The sequence below is a fragment of the Podarcis cretensis genome (assembly GCF_951804945.1).
Source record: "Podarcis cretensis genome assembly, chromosome: 3".
Classification (NCBI taxonomy): domain Eukaryota; kingdom Metazoa; phylum Chordata; class Lepidosauria; order Squamata; family Lacertidae; genus Podarcis; species Podarcis cretensis.
In genome coordinates this window covers 17,323,849-17,338,630 of record NC_137172.1, presented here as the reverse complement: position 1 = coordinate 17,338,630, position 14,782 = coordinate 17,323,849, and positions in this window count along the sequence as shown.

Below are 14,782 nucleotides of genomic sequence, written 5' to 3'. Positions count from 1 at the left end.
GACGATTTATTGAAAATAGTCTGCCAAAGATCATTCTCTAAATATCTGTAATATGTATTTTCTCTCTCTCGTTATGGATCTCATTGTGGCTATGGCTACTCGATCACCTGCACTCTTCCTTGAGATTCACTCTTTTTGTATGATGAAGTGGAAAGAGGGTCAGACATTTTATTTTATGGCAGAGGGTAGCTTTTCATTGGCTAACAGCCATTGAAAAGAAGTGCATTATAATATGTGAATAGCATCTCGAAAAAGTAGGCTGGAAGGAATCTCAGTGATTATTTAGTGGGAGGGTGCTCTGCACTGAGGATCAAGTAAACACACGTTGCACAACTGCAGGCTCTAGCCCTAATACAGCAAAGGGTGACCCATGCACAAAGGGTTGCTTAAGGAGCACAACATTCTTCCCATTCAACAATCCAGTCTGCACGTGCCAAGGAGATCCCAATCAAGAGGCCAACAAGCACAAGAGCAGGTGGTGTGCCACTAATGTGCTCATTGACACCTAGGCTGGCCTTTCTCCTTGCTGTGAAAGGAAAGCAGTTGGGTCACTCCTGTCTATTCATCATTGGCTCCAGGGAGCAGGGTCTGTGTGAGGGCTATTACGCTCATAAATCTGTGGATCAGGGCATTTGGATGCAACCTAGAATATCAAGAGCCATGCCTGTATCTGAGCTTTCATTGTCATTTCTGCTGCAGTGGTTCATACTGCTGAAGAGGATAGCAGCTGCTCAGTTTGATAATTGGCTTGTCTCTTCAGTTGTCAGAACTGCTGGAACGGAAGCTTCAGCGCAACATCTGGCTATGTGCACAGTTCTCTGCTGTGCAGGCAAACCACTTCTTTGCACTGTGCCAGCTAATTTCGCTAATATATTTAACTGAGACACCTCCCCACAAACACCTGTAATCCAGAAAGATCTGACTTGTGACTTCGATCATAGAAACACTTGCATAGTTTATTTATTTTACATACATAGCCTGGTTTTATTCAAATAACAGTGGGTTTAAAAGGATACAATATCATCATTCTAATATTAAATTTAGAATCAATTTTTGATTGAAACCTAAAGATATGGTGTTGCTGGTGCTACACATATTTGGCCCAGCCACCAAATCTAACAGAAATATCTTGCAATGGTTGTATTTCCACATTATTAGTTAAATTAGATTCAAACCTAATTGTCATGACTAAGAACCCAAGGAATTATAGCTCTCTGCAGGAGGTGGCAATCTCTAAGATTTTTCAGAGGCTTCGGAGAATTACAGTTCCTGGGATTCTGCAGGGGAGGGGAGCCATGGCAATTAATTCATATTGAAACCAGTTAGAATTCAGTCTTAGGCTTCAGTGGGATGTAATTCCATAATTGTGGGACAGCCACCAAGAATGCCTCTCTATGCATCCTCCCTGTCTAAACATAATATATGGATGGGATAAATAGCTTTAAATCATTAGCTTGCTCCTTAAAGGTTTAGAGCATTGCTAAGAAAACACCACAGTGCAGATCTGACATATTTTTAAAAAACCAAAAAGGCTGATATAGACCACTTCCCCTAAAACATTACATTATAAACAGCAGTGCACTAGGAGATAAACTGCATCCTAAAGTAACACATACTAAAGAGAATTACATTGCAAGGCATATAGAGTTGAATTACAACTTATATAGGTCAAGTTGGCAGGTTTACAGTGGTTCTCAACCTGTGGGTCCCCAGATGTTGTTGGACTACAACTCCCATCATCCCTGACCACTGGTCTTGCTGGCTAGGAATGATGGGAGTTGTAGTCCAACAACATCTGGAGACTCACAGGTTGAGAAACACTGGTGTAGGATAAGGTGTGCTGCCTGTAGCAATCCCATTAAGGGGAAGCCCTAGGTTCTGTATCTCCTAGGTGTTGCTCCTTCCCCCCAAATAGATGAGAATCCCCCAGAACCAAGAATTATATGTTCACATAAGAATAAATGCAGAACTCTGGATTGGAGGAGAAGATGGAGTTAATTCTCACACCATGATACATGCTTAAAAATACTGATGCAGATGTTGGGTTGGAACCAGCCCTTGTATGTTTAGGGTAGATCCCCTGAAATCAGTGGGACTTGAGTTAGTCATGACTACTCTAAGCATGGACTAGGGCTACAGTCCTATGCACAACTACCAGGAAGTTAAGTCCCAATGAACTCAGTAGGACTGTAAATCAATATGCATTGTAAATCTGTGCATAGGGTTGCATTGCGAATAATATATTCAAAACATAAGGCTTATATTATATTATAGTACATTGTTTTAAGAGAAAACCTGCCAGAACAAACATACCAAATTAAACTCACACAACCCTGTGGCTTTGCAAGACAGAAAAGGAGGAGAGAGAATTAATTTACAAAATTAATTTTCACTTAAGATAGCATCCCTTGAAAGCAATGGACTTTTCTTATCCATTGTGATTGTTTTTAGGCTTGTTTCTTCTTCAAGTAAGATGAACTCTGGTGTAATCTTTTCAAAAAGGGAACATGTAAACATTTTGGGCTCAGGTATTTTATTTCTGAGCAGAGCCATAATTTCTTATTTAAAAATAATAAAGGAACTTTATAAGAATTCATTGGTTTAAGGGTACCGAATCCAACAAAGCACTAAGGCAGTGCTTTAAGATGGATCAGGAGCCTATTAAATACCATAATGTATAAAGTGTATTTTCTAAGTTTTAATGTTTGTGTTTTGTGACTCAAGATGCCCAATCTGGTCAGTCTTTAAAAATAAAATAAAGTGTAAACCTAACATCGTGACTATATATGTCAAGAAGCTGGACATTAAATGAACGTGATGTTCGCATAGCATTGTTGTTATATCCATGTGATTTTAAAATGGTTAGCAATTTTTGTAGCCATGGGAACGACATGAAGATGAATACCTAGTACTATGTACGATCATCTCTCTGTGTCCACCAGAACCCAACTGTGGTGTGGCGGGTCATTGAAAAAGATACATGCAAGTTGGCTTGAAGAAGAAGAAGAAGAAAACAACAACCTGGGTTTATGATCACTGTGCATTTTGTTAACAAGTGAATTCAAATAGTTTTATTTTTACCAAAACTGATAATCTTTATTCCAGTGTAAATGCAATTGCTGATTTAAAAAGAAAAAAGAAACAAACAAAATATATGTATATTATTTGGATGGTTTATATCATCTTTGTCTAAATACATTATAATGGAAATATGTTAAAAGGTGTGTCATACCACAGTACAAAAATAAATGACTTTTTTCCTGCATGCTTGCCTGAGGTATGTTGTGATTTGAATTGCCTTATAAGCCAAATGAAACGAAAGAGGAAAAAAGAAGGTTGTATGTTACTACATAACTCAGAAATGCTTGGACATTGTTTCATCACATTACATGTGTATTTGATACTGTGTTATGTCAAAATTCGGACAAGTTGTCTGTCATTCTATGTATGTTGTGGGAGACCTTTTATCTTGTTAAGCTGTATTGTGTAAACCTCTCATTGCCTGAAATAGTCAGAGTTGTATAACTCAGTGTCTCCAACTAACTGTTTCCTAAACTTAACACATTTCCTAACACTAAAATATAGATGTTTGTAAATTCTTCATTCATTTTGTCTCCTCTTATGTATTCCAAATCAGGCTTTTATCTCATGAGGGAAGAAACAACCTTCCATTACATTTAACAAGTCTCCAGAACATTGTTGTCTCTTCACAATATATGTCAACTAAGTTTCATTCAGCAAATGCACCTAGAATTATGAAAATGTTTAGCTTGCTTCTGTGGTCCGATCTAACATGTTCTTGTACACTGTTTGTATTCCACTCCACTCCCTCCCTCCCCCTCATGCTTTCTGCGACATTTCCTTATTTAGGGCATGAAAACAATAGTTGTCATATAAGATAGTCTTTGCCAAGCCCTCCAGATGTTTTGTGCTACAACTCCCAGCAACCTTGGTGCTGGGGGTCCAAAACATCTGGAGGGCACTCAGCTTGACAAAGACTGCTATAAAATAACACACACTTCTTCCACTGTGGGATTTATTTATTTCATTTTAAAATTATATGTTGCTCGGTTGTATAAAACCTGAAAGCAGTTTACAAAAGCGATTGATTGGAGAAACTTGCAAGGACTCCAGTATCACAGGTAAGTGCTCTGTTTAGATTTTGCAAGAACCACCAAAAACTGGCTTTCCAAACTTCACCTGAGAACAATACGGACCTCTGGCCTGGCTACCACCAAAACTCTGAGAGAGTGGGGTGCAGAGAACATTTTGTCTGTTATACACATCCATATAAATTGCATGCACAGGAACAATAGGGTCCTATGGAGCGCATGTGCCTCTCACTGCCCACGCCACATGTGGGTGAGGTTTGTTTTGAACTGTTGATGATGTATTGTAGCATCCTTTGGTACTTTTATGTGAAAGCAGGCTCTAACAGACTCATTAAAACAACGTAAGGAATATGACCCTCGGCAAAGTGAATGTGTAGGGAGTGTGGAGGCTGGTCAGTGATCTTTAGTATGAGAATGGCAGAAGGGACTCACCAGGTGTTGCTTCTCAGCAGAGGGAAGGGCTATGCAGAAGAGACGTCAGCATGGTGCAAACTAACCAGCAAGACCAATCCAGTATATTTGCACCACTGTGGTCTAAACCACTGAGCCTCTTGGGCTTGCCGATCAGAAGGTCGGCAGTTCGAATCCCTGCAACGGGGTGAACCACCGTTGCTCGATCCCAGCACACAAAAGTGCAAGTAGATAAATAGGTACCGCTCCAGTGGGAAGGTAAATGGCGTTTCCGTGCACTGCTCTGGTTTCGGTGTTCCATTGTGCTAGAAGCAGCTTAGTCATGCTAGCCACATGACCCGGAAAAACTGTCGGCGGACAAATGTTGGCTCCCTCGGCCTGTAAAGCGAAATGAGCGCCACAACCCCAGAGTCGTCTGCGACTGGACTTAACTGTCAGGGGTCCTTTACCTTTACCTTTAACCTCTCCACCACTTTACCCTTGCTTTTTCCCTCCCAGTAAGCAACAGCAAACTAGCTGCTAGAAAGGTAGGGTAGCAGCTCTGCCCCACTCAGCAAGTCACTTCCCAAATTATTTGATAGCAAACACTTCATATGGAGGAAATTTGTGGCTTTCCATTGTTTGGAAAGTTATAATTTGGTAAGTATTGTATATTTAAAAGAATTATTCACAAAGCATTTGTCGTCTTTCTATATGCACAATAGCATTTCTATAAACAAACTACAAACACTGATACCACCACTGCTTTTTTAAAGGATATGATGCCGTTAGCATGCATTATCTATAAACATGAACAATTCCACACACAGAACATGGAACAAGATTCCATGAGGGATGTGTACAAATCAATAGGATTGTATTTTTAGTATGCCACCTTTGTGGCACAACTAGAGTTTAAAAAATACTAAGCAAAACATCACTAATCATATAATATATAAATAATATAAATGTATTTATCATGGTAGCAAAAAAACACAGGCATAGTCTCACAAATTTTATTAGTCCATTGCTGTGTGGATTTATTTATTTATTTACTTACTTACTTACTTACTTACTTACTTACTTACTTTTACATCCCACATGAGGATCTCAGGGTGGCATACACAATTCTTACCACCACAACTTTTATCATTACAACAACACTCTGTAAGCCAGAGCTTCCCAAACTTTTCATGTTGGTGACACACTTTTTAGACATGCATCATTTTGCGACACAGTAATTCAGTTTTACTAGCAAACGGGAGGTTAAACTAAGCCCTTCTTTCCAGCCCTGGGAGGAACATGGAGAGTGTTCGTGTGACACACCTACACACTGCAGCTGACGCACAAACATGTCACGACACACTGTTTGGAAAACTCTGCTCTAATCTGCACAACACAGTAGTTCAAAACAGACACCATTTTGTAAACACCGACAGGCCCCTTTTGACATTAGCCCAATGGCATATGAGGTGCTGTCGCAGCACTGCACCAACAACACTGAGATAGCGTTGAAAAGCCTGAGCTCTTGTGAGCTTATTATCTTTGGTTCTCAAGCTGTGAGGTCTGCCCACACCAGGTGAGGAACAAAATACCTGGAAAGGTGCATGGAAAACTCCAGGGGTGGAGAGTCCTATAACAAGGAAGGTGTGCGACACTTACCTGTCAGCAGGAGACGTTTCATACTGTAGCCGCCCAAATTGCTGTGGTAACTGCTGAGTGAAGTCTTGAAGGCTGCAGAGGCAGGCAGCATGTGGCCACTTCCGACTACCTCAGCTCTACTCCTGCTTCCTTCCCCAATTCACTGATCTTACGAAAGAGTCTAGGACACACCTTTTCTAATGCCAGCACACTTCCAGACCCATAAGTGTGCCATATTGGTTCATTCCCATCAACATGGCGGCTGACAGTCTGTCTGTCATGTATAATATCTGTTACGTGGAGTTGGACACACATGGGCACCATCAGCCTGAGATTTTGCCACCTGAGGCAAAAGACAATATTGCCTCCACACCACGCCTTCCATTTTACATGCAGAAGCTGACTGGACTGAATCTCATTTTGGAACTGGCAATGGGGACAGCATTGTCCTGAGGACAGCAGAACAGCTTAGGGGGCACAGGGCAAGCTATCCTCAAAATTTGCCACCACACCATAGCATCTACTGTCTGAGGCAGCTCCCTCACCCTGCCCAATGGTGGGGCCAGCTCTGACTATAAGCAGCCATCCCCTAGTGCAGGTTATTATTTTTATATATTATTTTTATTATGATATTTATTAGTTGCTTTACCTACCGAGTAACTCAAAGTGACTTACAGTAAACCAATAAAAACCTAAAAACACAGCAGTATAGGGTTAACATGTGTCCTCCGTTTCCAGGACACATCCTCTTTTTCAAGGGTAAAAATTCTGTCCAGGTGGATTTTTTTAATTTGCCAAAATGTCTCTGGGTATACTTTCTGGATGAGACATAGACATGGTGGCTGAAGGCTTGCTTTCCTCTTCTCTTCTCCTGCCCCAATTGGCAATATATCACACCTTCTGTAGCCAACACATAGTAGAGGTATTTAAAATGAGAGTTGTCAAAGCGTCCGCTTTTTTTGCTCTTCAAAATATGGCAATCCTGGTAACACAGCTAAATGAAAAGGCAGGACTAAAGGCCCCAGCCCACTAAAAGAGGCCACCATTGAGGGCCAAAAGCCCAGGGGGGAAAGAAACGCATCTGCCTGATGCCTAAAATTAGATAAAGATGGTGCCAGGTGTGTCTCCTTACACATGTACAGGCAGGTGCCTTTAGGATCAGCCCAAACATTTGTGGTCTTTGTTGGGTCTGGTTCCTATGGCTAAGTTCCTCCATGCTCTTGTGTAAACAACCATGGGACCTTAGGTGAGTGTGAACCGTGGCCCCTCTCCCCCCCCCCCCAGAGCTACATTTCCCAGAGTTACCTATTAAACCCCTCTGAGAATTGTGAGTCTGGGAGGGGGAAAGGGGGGGGTCTCCTAGCAACTCTCACAGTCCTAAACAAATAACAGGTTTTTGTGTTTATACCACCACCTTACCTCCAAGGAGCTCAACATGGCATACATGATTCTTCCTCTCCCCATTTTATCTTTACAACACCCTTGTGAGGTAGCTGACCTTTGGATGAAAACAACCAGCCGACTGTAACCAACGTATTCACTGTCCCATTTTACACCCCACTGTGCAATAAGCCCTGCACAAGTGTTTTAGCAACTTAAAACTATATCAGATATTTACACAGTACAGTATATGCTTGCTGGGCCTGACTGCTAAAAGTCACTGCTGCTCCATGGGCTGTGGAGGAAAACATGGTGACATTTTGCTGTAACCATGGAAACCACCACAGTGGAAAGCAAATTCCCTGAGAAAGGATATGTATAACTAAGTGTGATACAGCCCCCTCCTCTATGGCTCCGTTCTGAATGCCGGAAATTCTTATTTCCAATAAAGAATGCTCCTGGCTTGAGGGTTTTAGTGAGGCAATTATAGAATCCCCACATCTCCCCATATAAAATCCTGCCAATTTTGCCTGCCATGTCCTGTCGTCCACGAGGACAAGGGCCTCCCTTGACCCATCGTTTGCCTACCAGAGGCCTATGATTTATTAAGAATCGCAAATGGAGCTTTCCCCACCACACTATAAGTTCACAGAGTTCATTTCTTCCCCATCCCTGACTATATATATGAGTCCATACACGTTTCAGGTTTTTAAATTTATGCTTTTATTTATCTTACTATTACACTTATATTCTGCCTTTACTCCAAGGAGCTCCAGGTAACATGCATGGTTCTCCTCCTCCCCAATTTTTTTCCGTACAACAACCCTGTGAGGTAGATTAGGCTGAGAGACAGCAACAGGCCTAAGGTCACCCAGCGTGCTTCATGACTGTGTGGGGATTTGAACCCTGGCCTCCCAGGTCCTGGTCTGACACTCTAATCCAGGGGTCGGCAACCTAAGGCCCATGGGCCACAAGCAGCCCATGGGGGTCGTTTAACCGGCCCATGGACCCCCGGCACAGAGCAGAGTGGGTACCACCTTCTGTGACACTGGCCAGCTTCCCATTGGCTTCAGGAAGCTCCTGCGTCCAATAGGAAGCTGCGCACGCCGCCGCCTCCTCGCCGGAAGGAGCACCAAAAATAGTGTTTGCGCATGCGTGCACACGCATGCACTCCAGTCCACCACGGCATCTGCGGGACCGTGAACCGGCCCAAGCCACAAAAACTTTGCCGGCCCCTGCTCTAACCACTACACCACACTGGAGGTGCTTTTAATTTTGGGGTTAAGTCTTTCCCAGTGTGAATGCATCTCATCCTCTTCATGGCACGGCATAAAGATAAAGCTGTCATGCCTCCTGCCAAAGATATTATGGAAGGCTGAGTTTGCAGAAAGCAGAGTGACTTTAGCTGCACTCTGGGGAAAATATCCTGCCAAAAGCCAAGGAGCGGGAGGGAAGTAAATCTGGAAGCAGCAACCAAGAACCCCTCTCCTCACTGAATGATTTAGAGCTTTTCTTCAACATGCTTTGATGTACAATCTGCAGAGCAGTAATTGAAGAAAAGCTTGTAGGATATAAATCATAATTAAAGTAAAATGTCCCTGCCTTCCATCTTGGAGAGGAGGGACTTGGAGCCGCTGAAATATGTAGGGAGGTGGGCTAATGATTATGGAAAGTAATCACGGCTTTGGACTGGAGGAAGGAGTCATAGAATTAGCTAGCAGGACCAGCAGTCAGGGCTGATGGGAATTATAGCCCAGAAACAGCTGGCGACCCAAGTTTGAGAAACTCTGCTTTAAAGCATGGACCTGTGCCGAGAAGCATGGCATGAAAATAATCTGAATCAGTCCATACTGTTTGGCGTAAACAAAAAAGTCGGGCAGGAGGCGGAGTGGAATGGGGCATGGCTGGTGGATCACCCTACAATGCAGCATTTTGTTATGGGTCCCACTTGCTACAAATATTACCAAAATAACATCTACAGGAATGCAAAGCCATCAACCCAAGATTTCCCCACCCCCAACAATAAATAATTATTACAGTGGTACCTCGGGTTACATACGCTTCAGGTTACATATGCTTCAGGTTACAGACTCCACTAACCCAGAAATAGTGCTTCAGGTTGAGAACAGAAATCGGGCTCTGGCAGCGCAGCGGCAGTGGGAGGCCCCATTAGCTAAAGTGGTGCTTCAGGTTAAGAACAGTTTCAGGTTAAGTACGGCCCTCCGGAACGTATTTAAGTACTTAACCCGAGGTACCACTGTATAACTAACACAAGCAATAATCTATTAACAAGCATATATACAAAAACTATGCACCTTTCATTTCTCATGGCGATGTCTCTGGTTTCCATTTGGGTTGAAATTTGCTGGTGACATTATTTCAGGAATTTACTACGGGAGAGAAGATGACTCCTGGAAATACATATGATGGATAATAACATGTCACAGTTAATGTACCTGTGACCATCCCGAAAGAAGGCAATGGAAATGTTGCCTGAGAAAAGAGAGTAAAGGGATCAGACAACTCCTTTACTGCAATCAGGAGAAAGGTCACAAGCCTCACCTCAGAATCCCAGCATGGTATTAATGCAGCTGCTTTCTATAGCTCCAGTATATTAGCAGAGTCAAGTCACGTTATATTAAACTAGGAACACAGACACAGGAAAGCTGGATCTGAAATCAGAATGATACTTTCATGCAATTGTGAAATGGTTTGGTATATTGGTTGTTGTTGTTAACATTAGTGGGTGAGATCCACTTCCAGGCCTGCAAAATGGACCTTGGGTTGCTCATTCATGTTGTGGAAGTTCTCCCATATGAAATTATTCACTGCTATTGAGTTCAAAAAGATTGTTTTCATGGCTGCCAGCTCTTGACTGCATGGGACTATTCGCCTGAGGTAAAGTGAACTGAATCAGGATCCGAGTTTGTCTAGATCTCTTGAAATTCCACCAAACTAATACATAGTTAAAGAGGGTCTTCTTTTTTCTGCAGAAATATAGAGTTGGATCCAGCCTAAGTAGTGCTAAGTAGTCCATTGAAACCCATATGAAAAGTGAATCATGATCAAAGCAGATCTCATTGATTTCAATAGTACCTAAGGACTATAACTGAAGGGCTGTACCCACTTACCTGGTGAGGCCCATTGAACACAATGAGATGTGCTTCTGGTGTGATGGTACATTTTGAAGTGGTGGAGCTCATCATGGCATCCTCAACAGCCATACACACACACACACACACACACACACACACACCAGGAGAATCTCAAAACTCATGGGCCGATGCGCACTTACTGTTCCCAACCCTAACCCTGAGGAAAGCCATCTAATTAGACTTTAATTTGATTTTGACCTGTTTTTAGGAGGTAATTTAATTATTGTTTGATTTTATACTAATGTTATATATCTGATGTTAGCCACCCTGAGCCTGACTTTGGCCAGGGAGGGCAGGATATAAATAAAAGTTTATTATTATTATTTTGAGGAGGAGGAGGAGGATGTTGATCCAGTAATATACATGCAAACTTCCACACTAGAAAATGGCAACACAGAGCATACAGTAGTACCCTATTTATCAGACTCATTATGGCCACAGTCCTATGCAGTTTCCTGGAAGTAAGCTCAACTGAACTCAGTGGTGCTCACTTCTGCTTGCATAGTAGACTAAACTTTGGAATACACTGAGCTTTAACAAAAGATCGTCAGCCAGCTGAAATACAAATATTAGCTTTTAATCAAAAAATCAAACTATCTGGCAAAATAGTGTTATCATTTAAACTACTTGTATGACGTGGGGACACCATCAAAGAAAAGGAAAAGGGTAGGCCTCTGCTTATTTCCCTCATTTGCTGGCTTCCTTTATGCTAATGTTAAAAAACAAACTTGAAAGACTCATTATCACCTCATTCACTTGCCAGAGCACAACGGATCTCTCAGTCCCCCAGTACTCCATCAGATCATTCCTGCTCTGAAGAAAGTCCTGGAGCTCTACAGCTTCGCATCTCCCCACTACACCACTGGAGAGGTATAGGATTGTGCTGCAACTTAGGCTGGCTATAAATCATAGTCCAAATGTCCTATTTTTTATTTTTTTTTAGGTATGAAAGTTCACCATCCACTATACTTTCATAACAATAGATTAGAAAATCTGTGTGCATTCTGAGCACTGAAAATGCAATCTAAACTGGGGAAAGATATATAAAAAGGTGTGCAACCTTTGTTTAACAAAATGAAAAAGTAATATTATTGCAGCGAATTTGGGTTTTATTTCAAAGAACGACGACAACAAAAAGAACTGGAGTTCCATATTTTTTTAAAAAATGATTTTGGTGTGGTGACTGAAAGAGAAAGAAAGGGGAGGAAATGTAGTTTCTTATCTGATCTTGATTCTTTGTAAGCAACCTGATCATTATGCTGCATATTATCTTGGTTTGTTGTTGCTTAGCTCAGAGGCAAAAATGTAGCTTTTCGCATAAGTAACCCCTTACATCTTTTTATTTAGGTTATTACAAAGGAATCTCCAATTAAATAAATCAAATGGGTCTTTTTAGGTCTGTATCAGCCCAGTTTATGCAGACTGTAATTACTGCAAACGGTGGACCCAGAGAGCAGATCAGGTTATATATTATACAGTACCTTCAAATATTCAGTGCAGTGCTGATGATGATCGCACTTATGATATTGCATACTGTGATATGCCTCTGAATTCAGTCCCTGCCAGTTTGCCTTTCCAAATATATTTGGCTACTTACTTGCACGCAATGGAAGTAATAATCCATAATTGTCTCTTGTTAGGGTTCACTCCAAGATCTGTGTGTGCGGAAATACTCCCTTATCGAGGCTTGTCTACTTTCCACCTTTAAAAAAATAATGCATATGTACTGTCATTTCTCCTGTAAGATTTTTCTAAGCTGTGGTGAAATGTTTCCCTGTCGTTTATAGCTCAGTTGTCAGAAAACACAAGTAAAAAATGCAGGAAATGTGTAGCTATTCGTGAGATGGAATTTCAAATAGTATTGATAAATTCCCTCGCTCCTAACCACACCAGCAGAAATTGATACAAGTGCCGTAATATGTTCTACAAGTCTTCATAGCTCAAGGAAAATAAATGCACATGGCACAAGCATTTTCCAAACCAATATTACCTAGAAATAAGCTGCAAGTAGTCACAAATGTTTGATTTATGCCAACCAGCCTTATTATTATTATTATTACAAGTGGTTAAACTCCAAGAGGAGGCATTCCATGGAGCTCAGTGAAGCCCAGTGGATGGTGAACTTTAGATGGGAAGAAAAATAGGTGGCATAGTCTGGAAGCTTCAATTTGCAAATAAACCCAAATTATTAGACAAATATAAAGGGACACAATGCACCATTTAAGTTTTTTCTCAGTCTTTCGAACCTTATTTCCCTGTCTATGAACCTAACAAAATGTGTATGTCATGTGGGGGGAAACCATCTAACCATTGCTCAGTATAGCACACACTAGGGGCAAATCTACACTCATGGTTTATAACATTAAGGAAGAATTAAGGAATGATTTTCATAACGTAATGAACATATTATGTTTTGCTTGTAACATTAATAATAATAATAGCAATAATAATAAAAAATATTTGTATCCCACCCACCCTGGCCAAAGCCAGGCTCAGAGCAGCTAACGTCTTATAAATAAGACAATATGCATAATACAATATATAATAGACAAATAAAATAACATTCATTAAAATAATATAGAATACAGTAATATTAAATATCAGCATTTCAAAATTAAACAGAAATCCACTCTTAACAGTTACAATAAGTAATTTCTAAACTCCAATCAATAAAACACAGCAAACCACAGTGCACAACATAATACAATACAAAATGAGAAGCAGAGACTGGAGGGTGGGGCAAGGCAGGTGGAAGGAGGCCTTGCCTGATGGAGTCTCTCCCCTTGCAGTTCTTCCTCCAGGCACAGCTTCCTTATGAGGAGACCCAGGGCCGGGGGGGGGGGGCAAGGCAGGTGGAAGGAGGCCTTGCCTGATAGAGTCTCTTCCCTATAATGTGTTATTACAATGTGACACCATAGGATGGTGCAGAGCAACCAAGACCTGGCAATAGGGAAGCTCCTTTTTTACTGACAAGACAAGATAGGAACATTTTTAATTTACCAATATGCCCAGTGACGTTTTAGAATGATATATCTAATATCGTTCTAATAACGTTTAGAAGGTCAGTGTAGATCCAGCCAAGGGATCCAAATGGCCAGGTTCAAATCAGTCAGCCTAGGCATCATCTTGGGCCCACAGACAATACCAAGGCCCACCCGAATGTATCAGGCACTCACCTGCCAATCATCTGATGGCAATAATGGTATCAGGTAATTTGCAGGTGGTCAGTCCTACCCAGTGGCATAGCGTGGGTTGTCAGCACCCGGGGCAAGGCAAGTAATTTGCGCCCCCTAACCCGTGGATTTTAGCACTCGAGTGCGAGCGCGCCCTCCCCCAAGATGTTGCGCCCGGCCCCCCTGCACCCCCACGCTACGCCACTGCTTCAGGCCCCCCAATAAAACATTTGAGGGGGGCAGTCCCCCAGCTGATGGGCATTGCCAATGTGGTAAACAATGCAGGGCGGGGCTTACCTGCCTCCCCCCCCCCCCAAATATCATACTGTATTCACGTTGGCACCCCTGATGATGAACTCAGCGGGGCTTACTTCTGCCCCGCAAGACTTTGCACCTCCGCGTCTCCTTTCCGCTCTATATGTAAGAGGGTGAAGGTCAGGCTGGCAGCGTGAATAAGGGCCCCGCTGCTGAAGGCCTCGCCCGCCACGACCTCCTGGTCCACGGGCAGGGCAAGAAAGTGCCTTTTCCTTGCGGGGGGGGGAGTCTTAAATTTCAAACCATTATTATTATTATTATTATTATTATTATTATTATTATCAAATGTGTGTGGTTTCTCCACCGACGACTCGCCACGTGCGAGGAGGAAGGTGGGCTCCCTTCACTTCCTCGTCTCCTTAAGGGAAAGGGAAAACGATGTGAGGAAAAGCGACGTGGGACAGCGAGCGAGGTTCTCCTCAGAGCCTTTTCCCGCCGCCCCCTCGCAAGACAGCCCTGAAACCAAGCGCGGAGTGAGGGGCGGGGCCCGGCGGAGTCTCGCTGCCCCCCAACGCCTCTCGAGGGGGCATGAGGGGTGCCACGTCAAGGGCGCCTGCGGGCGCAGCGGCAGCTCCTGTCAGGGCACGAGGCGGGCAGGTGTCCCTCACGCAGCGGC